At 40.4% G+C, this 10288-nt stretch overlaps 1 pseudogene; it reads right to left on the bottom strand.

Annotated features, from left to right (window-relative positions):
- Positions 1–8939: 8939 nt before the first annotated feature.
- Positions 8940–9059, bottom strand: LOC148687314 (U2 spliceosomal RNA; annotated as a pseudogene).
- Between the last annotated feature and the right edge of the window lie 1229 nt (positions 9060–10288).

Below are 10288 nucleotides of genomic sequence, written 5' to 3'. Positions count from 1 at the left end.
TCAAAGCGGCTTATATATAAAAATTCCCTTAAAAATAAAAAATTTAAATGTGCACAGCACAAACTTTAAAGATGCTATAGGCCCTATTTGCCTTTAAGCTGGCACATATTACCTGCTATGGAGGGGCTTGTAAGCCTGCAAATTAGAATCACTTCTGTATGATGGAAAAAGGTTATAGCTTTTAAAATAAATTGTCAGTAGTCAATTGGACCAAGGAAGAGAAATAAAGCAGATGCATATGGCACCTGAGCCAAATCAGGCAGGCCCCAGATCAAGATCTGAACAGTATCTTGTGGTTATTGCACACTCCTAACAAGTAGGCTATGGTATGGATGCGGGTGGTGCTGTGGGTTAAACCACAGAGCCTAGGGCTTGCCAATCAGAAGGCCAGCGGTTCGAATCCCCGCGATGGGGTGAGCTCCCATTGCTCGGTCCCAGCTCCTGACAACCTAGCAGTTCGAAAGCATGTCAAAGTGCAAGTAGATAAATAGGTACCACTACAGCGGGAAGGTAAACAGCGTTTCTGTGTGCTGCTCTGGTTCGCCCGAAGTGACTTTGTCATGCTGGCCACATGACCTGGCCGGCTCCCTCAGCCAATAACGCGAGATGAGCGCGCAACCCCAGCAGGCCCGGCTATAGGTGCAGTCCCGGTGGCGCAGGGCCAACAGGGGGGGCGCTGCACGGTGAAGCCGCACAGAACCGCGCTGCGCGCTGCGAGGGCGGGGGCACCGGAGCGATCTCCGCGCCTCAGCGCCAGGGCGCCCGACCTGCTCGAGACGGCCCTGAACCTCAGAGTCGGTCACAACTGGACCTAATGGTCAGGGGTCCATTTACCTTTAACAAGTACACACAAACACACAACTACTGATCACTCTGCTAAGTATTCTGTTATCTTTGCCATTTAGAATGGAGAAGGCAACAAATGAGTGTCATGGAGTAAGTCAACCAAGCAGGCCATTTCCTCAAGTTTCCTTAGCCCAAGGATATACTCTGACTTGTCCTCATCTATCTCATCTGCATCCTTCACTTCTTCTGACCATATCCTTCACTCTTCTTCTGAGGAGTGATATATTTTATCATGTAGAGACTGAGAGACTGACTTACCCAAGTCCACCCAGAGGGTTCACAGCTAAGTAACTGAGCGATTGTGGTGTAGTGGTTAGAGCAGACTAGGACTGGGGAGAACCAAGTTCTACCTTTTAGTGTAAGCTGCTTCATAGAGTTGTTGTCTTGATAAAAATAGCAATAGGGGAAGTGATGTGCATTCCCTTGAACTCCTTGGAGAAAAAGGAAGATATAAATATAATTTGCACATAAAGAATTAATCTGAACCCCGTTTTTCTTCCACATCCAATTCTTCAGATATTGCCTTTTTATGCCTGTAATTACCTACTCAGCAGCAGTAACCTGTAAGATACAAACTGGATGGCAGACAACAGCATCCTTGCACATTTTTATATCAACACTGAGACTTGTTCATGGCCTATTAAGTGCTAAACTATCTTTAAATATTCAGATGCGGAAAAACTATTTCACATTTAGAAGTCTTTTAAAGCAAGGATCTAATTTTGTGACAGACACTTGCTTAGCTTGAGCACATGGATGTGTTTACGATTCAGCGTTTCATTATAAATGCTGAGCTGAGGGTCATTCCGTTGCCATTAAGCCAACAGTTGCCAGATTCATCGGAATTTTTTTCTTAAATAGCTGTGCAACCAGAAAGGCCAGACACTCTGGAAGGTGGAGCACTCTTACTGGAGCATCACTGGGGAAAAGAGAGGAAATGTAAGTGCTCAGTAAATACAGGCAGGGAATATTAGATTCCAGGCTGAGTTTTACAGCTATATGAAAACCTTTGAAATATAATGCAATAAAATCAATAACTTTCCAGAATCTGTTTACAGTGCCTTCCAAGTTTATGTATCTGGCCAGAATGTCTATACTGTTGTGAAAATAAAGAAGTTAATAAATTCCTTTTCCTGCAAATGTTTTGCCAACGAGCAAAGTAAAAAGGTCTCCACTAAATGATATATTGATACCTTACACAGCTCAGAGGTGGTTCATGAAGTAAAAGCAGACAGGAGGACACCCCAATATTTACTTTAACATCACTGGGGTTATTTGAAAACATATGGCAGACAAGAGTAAAAATACAACAGATAAAATCCCCCTAAAGTATTAGGAAAGAGTTTGTGAGGAGCACAGTGCATTTTGGCTACGAATCTTTTCTTCAAGGGCAACTATAACAAAACCCTGAAAATGTCAGTTTTGAAAAAATGCAGTGCAATTCTGCATGCCTATGCAAAAGTCATTCCTACTGAGTCCAGAACATACTCCCAGATAAGTGTGTGTATATGACTGTAGCCTCACAGCAGAAACCTGTACATGTCTATTCAGGTGCAAATCCCACTAAGTTCAATGGAGCTAACTTTCATATACTGTAATTGGTATAGGGTTGCAGCCTAAATATCTAAATCTACTATAATATGAAATCTGCACATTATATGAAACCATTCTCTGTTATATGTAATATTGTTTAACAACACTTCATTAAAATATCACTTTAAAATTGCAAACATAATTAAAGTTAAAGTTAAGGAAGTTAAAACTACAGTAAACGAAAGCCAATTAAAAGACATACAAACTTTCAAAACACCTGCTTAGGCATGTCTGAATAAGAATGTCTTCAGCAGGCACCAAAAAGAATACAGTGACAAATATTAGAGTGTTATCTATTTTTCAGGATATTTTCCTTAGTACCGGTAGCTGCAAAATGGATTAAAGTTAACAAATTTAACAGTATTTAGTAATAACCATACTGACAGTTTAGCATGAAAACATGAGACAGTAATCAGTGTTTTGTTGTGTGTCTGGTTTATTTATTCTTATTAAACTTTATGATGTTTAACCTTTATTTAGGAGCCGTATATTAGTTATTAAGGATGCACACTTTCAAAGGGAGTAAGGCTCACTGAACACAAAGGAAGTCTTACTCCTGAATAATGATGCTTAAGATTGTGCTGCACATCTGTAATATTGGGTTATATTGACATATTTTAAAATATATCTTAATGGCACACAGTTTTAAGTGTTTCCAATTACTCTTGCTATTTGTTTTTATAGTTGCCTCTGAAGAAACTCACTTGGTTTACCACAATAACCTGCTTTCCTAGCATACCTAAGGTTCATCGGTGTTGCATGGTGTGATATGCTAGTAATCTGCCTATGTCTCACTTCAAGTTGGTTGCCAAACACAGGTGGGCATTAACATTTATTTGTCTCCATCCCGAAGTCATCTATAGATGTGCTCTAACAGTTCAATCCCGTTTATGTCTGCTCTGCCCGTTTATGTAACAGGTGTTTCCCCCAGGTAACTGTAAATTGGATTACAGGCTTAGAATCCTATCCCCTCACCCACAACATATGAGACTGGACATCAAGAGATGGAATATTCTGTGTATTGCATCTTCCTGTGATGACTGGCCAAAATCAGGTCAATTTTGGATGCTGTATATACCATGGTTTGGCCTTCATTTTAATATCCCCATATCCTCCTACATTTCTCCGTTGAAATTAGGGACGTTCTATTCAATAATAACATTAGTAATAATAGTTGTTGTTATTATTTTATTTATACCCCACTCATCTGATTGCATTGCCCCAGCCACTCTGGGCAGCTTCCAACATATATAAAAACATATTCAACATTAAACATAAAAAAAATCCCCATAAAGGGCTGCCTTCAGATGTCTTCTAAAGATTGTATAGTTACTTACATCCTTGGTGGTTACGTTGCATTAACTCCATACCCTCCAACATCTCTCCAATGAAAATAGGGATGTCCGAAGGAAAAGTGGGTCAATCTGGGATCAAATCAGAAACTGAGACAGCTTCTGTAAATCTGGGACTGTGCCTGGAAAATAGGGATAGAATCATAGAATCATAGAGTTGGAAGAGACCACAAGGGCCATCCAGTCCAACCCCCTGCCAAGCAGGAAACACCATCAAAGCATTCTTGACATATGGCTGTCAAGCCTCTGCTTAAAGACCTCCAAAGAAGGAGACTCCACCACACTCCTTGGCAGCAAATTCCACTGTCGAACAGCTCTTACTGTCAGGAAGTTCTTCCTAATGTTTAGGTGGAACCTTCTTTCTTGTAGTTTGAATCCATTGCTCCGTGTCCGCTTCTCTGGAGCAGCAGAAAACAACCTTTCACCCTCCTCTATATGACATCCTTTTATATATTTGAACATGGCTATCATATCACCCCTTAACCTTCTCTTCTCCAGGCTAAACATACCCAGTTCCCTAAGCCGTTCCTCATAAGGCATCATTTCCATTTTGGTTGCCCACCTCTGGACACGTTCCAGCTTGTCAGTATCCATCTTGAACTGTGGTGCCCAGAACTGGACACAGTACTCTAGGTGAGGTCTGACCAGAGCAGAATACAATGATACTATTACTTCCCTTGATCTAGATGCTATACGTCTATTGATGCAGCCCAGAATTGCACTGGCTTTTTTAGCTGCTACATCCCACTGTTGACTCATGTCAAGTTTCTGGTCTACCAAGACTCCTAGATCCTTTTCACATGTACTGGTCTCAAGCCAGGTGTCACCCATACTTGGAAGGTCTGCATCTGTCATCCCCTGAAAGGTAAAGGGAAGTCTTCTAATTAGAGCATATCGAAAATTTGAAACAAATATTTAGATCCAAGGTCATTGCCAATAAGAGTATTTTAATAACATATCCTTCCCTCCCAGCAGACACTGAGTCTATTGCCTATTCAGTTTTTAAAAGAATGAAAATGGGTTGGGTTTAAAATGAAAATAGTCAGTTAAAGCTTAAAAACTTAATATGGAAAAGTATTACATTCATTTAAAATTCCATTTTAAGCAAAGAATTGAATTACTATCCAGCGGGCTACATCCTTACAATTTCTTACTTGAATATAGGAGGTAATATTTGCAATATAAATTCAGCTGCAGTTTCTGAGGGCACTATTATATTTATTCAAAATCATATATGCATAAGTTGAAAAAAATTAATTAAAAGTGCCATTTTCTTTCTTTCATTTTGGCTGAGGCGAGGTTGTGGGGTTATGATAGAACTCCCAAGTCCTTAAAGATGGCCCTGCTTTGCAATGACAGCTCAAAATATAGCTTGTGGAACTGAATGTTTTCAGCTGGACGAGCCAACCATGACAGTTCTTCCCTTAGGTTGAAAGCTCACAACACTGGCATGAATACAAAATCTATTGTTGCAGTTGTGCTGCTCTGTGCTCCGATCAGCTCCTCTTCCTATGAATCAATACTGCAACAATTTTACATAGCTTTTCCATCACCTCATATTAGATAACGGTCATTGAAAGATACATTTGCCCACTGAATATACGGCATAGGAGCCAACTCGTAGGAACTGAGGTCCCTTTGCCCCCCCCCCCAATAAAATATTTGAGGGAGCCGGGGGCGGCCCAAGTTGGTGGGAATTGCCATTAAAATGTTTTGTGTGTGCCACATCTTGTGATTGATTTTGCAAGGCAGGACTTACCTGCCCCCCATGGGGAATTATGTTAGAATGTTGTTTATTGATATAGCTCAGCATTTAATACCTTTTTTCCAGACATTCTTATCTAATTGAACTAGACCTTTCTTTTACCATCTGTGACTGGATTAAAAACTTTCTGAGGGATCGGACACAAACAGTGAGGATTGGGCCTGTTACATCTACCTCCTTGAAGCTCAGTACTGGCACCCCACAGGGATGTGTGCTGAGTCCCTACCTGTACTCGTTATGACTGCATTTCATCTGATCCACCTACTGTAATTATTAAGTTTGAAGATGATACTACCATAATGGGTCTAATTACAGGTGGAGAAGAATCAGCATACAGGGGAGAGGTTCAAAAAGTATCTACATGGTGCCTAGAATATAACTTGCACCTAAATATTAGCAAGACAAAGGAGATGGTGTTGGACTTTCGGAGGAAGAGAGGGGAACTAGCCCCGTTGTATATCGGTGTGTGTGTGTGTGTGTGTGTGTGTGTGTGTGTGTGTGTGTGTGTGTGTGGAGAGAGTCTCTTCCTTCAAATTCCTGGGAATTTACCTTAGTGAAGAAAGCAATATAACTTGGGGAAGTTGGGAAAGCAATATAACTCAGGTGGTTAGGAAGGCCCAACAGAGACTCCATTTCTTCAGAGTCTTGCGAAAGAACAATGTTAAACAACAATTTATTACCTCCTTATACATATACTTAAGGGACCCAGGTGGCGCTGTGGTTAAACCACTGAGCCTAGGGCTTGCCGATCAGAAGGTCGGCGGTTCGAATCCCTGTGACGGGGTGAGCTCCCGTTGCTTGGTCCCAGCTCCTGCCCACCTAGCAGTTCGAAAGCATGTCAAAATGCAAGTAGATAAATAGGAACCACTACAGCGGGAAGGTAAACGGCGTTTCCATGTGCTGCTCTGGTTTGCCAGAAGCGGCTTTGTCATGCTGGCCACATGACCTGGAAGCTATACGCCGGCTCCCTCGGCCAATAATGCGAGATGAGCGCGCAACCCCAGAGTCGGTCACGACTGGACCTAATGGTCAGGGGTCCCTTTACCTTTACCTTTTATACATATACTTAGAAAGTGTCCTCTCATATTGTATTACAGTGTGGTACGTTGGCCTGAGAGCCATGGACAGAAAGTCTTTACAGAGGGTGGTGAACACAGCATGTGATATCATTGGCTATAGTGCAACTGACTTTTGGGGTTGGTGTGTTGTGTGACAAGCACATAGAGTGCAATGAGACTGAGTGTTTGGGGGGGAGGGAGGCTCAGTTAATTTAATTGTACACAGGTTGTACATTGACAATATATGTATTATTATTATTATTATTATTATTATTTTATTCAATATTGATTGAATCTTGATATGCAGTTGATAACTGGGTGGGTGGGTGTCTGGGGCAAGGTTAAGAGATGTGCTGAGACAGCAGAGTGAGAACCATTTCATTGGGACATGGCTGTCATAATGGCAAATTAATGCCAATATATAAGACATTTAAAAAAGAAAAGAAATAATGCCTGGAAACCACCACAGTATTGCTCATGGGTAGTCCCATTGTTTTTAACAGGCCTGTTTTTTGCATCATAATGAACTGAACACGTTTTGCCTTTCCTTGGGATGAATCTACAAAATCCAGAAAAAGGCATCGACATTGAACAGAATGCACCTTCCTTGCCAATGAGAAACCTCTACATGTAATGATATTATTCCACAATACAACAGTATTCCTGATGTGTATTTTTTCCATTTTATGATTCCTAGTAATGGTGATTAATGATTAATGATTAATATATGTTGATTACATATTGATCTTTCTTGACTTTCTTGACTCAAGGTGAGAAAAGGGAGCTTTGCCTATCACCTCTTGATATATAAAGTATGTAATAACATTTTAATAAAATTTATTAGCTTTGGTGTGTTCAGGATTCAGCAGCAGCTTAGGAAAACATTAAATAAATATGATATAGGAGAACTATTATCTTTTATTGCATATTAGCACAACATCTAATACATTGATCTCCTGACCTTGTTTTGCCTCTTAATTTTGCTGTAATATGTACAAATAATTGACCATTTATTTCTTTCATATTTCTCCAACACTTATGCTGCACTATAAATGTTAGTAGTGTCCAGCTTTGACTTATCCTTGCAATAAGGACAAAAGTGAACCAAGCCCTCAACTTCGTCAATCTTGATTTCAATTGATTCAAAACGGCGTTCAATTGTAGCCAAAGCATAGATAAAAAGCTGCTCTTTGATATGAGGAGTCATCGTGCAACATTTGATTATGATATCTAAAGAGGTGTCCAAATGCATAGCAAACTGACAAACTATTTTCCAAAATATATAATAGACTTTCATTGTGTATTTTAATTATGGGTGCTTGAATTTCAATGATTGTGTAAATGGTTTTTATACTTGAAGATCACCTACAAGCCTATTTTGGCATTGGGCAGTATATAAATCAAGAAATGGATAATAATAAACACAAACACTTCTGAATAGTGACTGCGCAGAGGGGTTTGTGAACATTCAGTACATTAAAATCGCAAGGCCAAAATGTCCAAACAGTTACAAACAGCAAGCAACGTTGAAGAAAATATTTTCTAGGGTAATGATCAAATGTGAAAAGCAGAATCATGAATTAAATATTTTGCAGCAAACAAAGGTCAGCTCTATTGCCAGATGAGTTATTGCTCCATTCAGTCACGCAGGTAACTTTCAAATTTTACCATCCCATGTGCCTTTACAAACCCTTTGACATATTTAATGTTATCCTCTCCCTTGTTACCAATTGTCCTCCACAGATGCTTCTCTGGAAGCCCACTGAGGCATGATCAGTTGTCAAATGCATAACTAGGCTTTTATGCATCAGAGCGTTTCCCAGGACTGGCCAGGCTGTTGCGATTTGACTTTAGTTTGATTCTGCGGTCACTGGCTCATGGCCAGTCCTTTGCAAAGTGGTCTACACAAATAGAATATGTCACCAACCACACTTGCATGTGGTCCACTCACAAAGTTGAGGAAGCATTTTTATTTATAGACAAACCTTGCAGAAGTAGGCCAAGAACCAAGTCTTGGGGAAGAAAAAAGAGTGTTCGGGTTTGAAGGTGATAGCCGTAAGCATGCATTGTTCTTGCTGAAGGCAGAAGGTGCATTACAGCTCACGTGAAACTCAGAACCCCTTGGCGAATTTGCTTCTGGCTCTCCAAACAGATTCTGCTATTTTGTGGACTTTCCTAACAAACATGGTGCTTCAACAATATTTCTTAAAATAAAAAGGAGTCTGCTACTAAATGAACAAGTGAAGTCATAAATGTCTTCAACCTAAAGTGAAGGTGGAAGGCTGATGATTTCAAGGTCTAGGTCTGGGTGAAGTTTCCTCAAGAATGCAGTCTGGATTCCTCTACAACTTTTCCTGTAATTTTCTATGTAGATTTTTATGCCTTGAATATGACTGATAAGAACAGATACTACACTTGATCTTAGCCCAAGGGCCAAGAAGTGGCACTATTTACTATATTGCTCACTATACGTTGGACCCAGGAGGCAATTTCTCACCGCATCATCTGTACAGGAAAGATGTCTCTCCCCGGCAGAGAAGGTCCTATGGCTTCTAAGTGATGTAAATCCTTCAGTGACTCATAAAGTCACCCTTTTTGCTTTGGCAGCCAAAAAGATCAGAAAGAAGACCCTGGACAATATAGCTGTGATAAGGGAAACAAAGAAATCTAAATAAAGACCATTATTTGTGGTGCGACACCCCTTATGCTTGTATTTATTTTTTATTCAGATTTGTCACGGCCAATGGGTAGTGCAATAAAGATATTTGGATATTTAATATGACCAGAATACTGAGCTAAGATGGGAGGTGAAGAGAGTCAACAAATTCACCTTGTTTGAACAACAAATGGGATCCTCCTTAACGAGGGTCCTGGTTGCACTCGGGGGCCTGGGACACCCCCCACAGGGTGGGTTGTAGCTAAGTCTGGCCCAAGCCTTAACCATTAGGCCTGGGATCGCAAAAGGCTGTTTTGGCCAACTAGGGTGAGCAGCGTGATTCCTGGGGCCTATCAAAGCGGCAGCGCGATGTGATTGGGGGCACTTGCTTCACGCTGCTGAACACCCGCCCTCCCTCCTTGCTTCCATGTTAGAATTTACTGATATAATCAGTGATACTTGGCTATGTGTGATAAAAAAATTTACGTAGGAAGCTCACATTTTTGTTTTCAGTATCTATTTTAATGTTTCACAAAATCCAGTGTTGACACATCTTTGTCATATCACCTAATTACTTACTTTCTGAGGGTTACAAAATGCCAAATCAATTGCTACATTTACCAGATTAACTATGTAGAAATTAACGGTACAGTTGGAGACACGCTGGAAAAACAATATTTATTCACCATCTGCTAATGCTTTCTAAATAAATCTCTGCTTACGTACCCTGAACGGAATACAAATTGGCCAGTGGAAGACTAGATTACAAGCTTTGAAAAAGAGAGAATTCTTACTTTCTGGGGTGGGTGTTGGAAATAGTTTATGTACACTGCTTAGAAATTCTAAATAGTAAGCAGTATATAAATAATTGAAAAATAAATATACATACTGAAATTCTGGCCAAGGAAAAGTTACTTGTGGTAAAATGCACGAACTGCCACCAGAACGATGCATGAGTTCCCTTTTCACATGTTACATAGCAATTTAGGAGGCCACCTTATACCAGGTCAGACCAGTG

The sequence above is a fragment of the Zootoca vivipara genome, chromosome Z1 (assembly GCF_965207765.1).
Source record: "Zootoca vivipara chromosome Z1, rZooViv2.hap1.1, whole genome shotgun sequence".
NCBI classification, from domain to species: Eukaryota; Metazoa; Chordata; class Lepidosauria; order Squamata; family Lacertidae; genus Zootoca; species Zootoca vivipara.
This window is presented reverse-complemented; position numbering and strand designations above follow the sequence as displayed.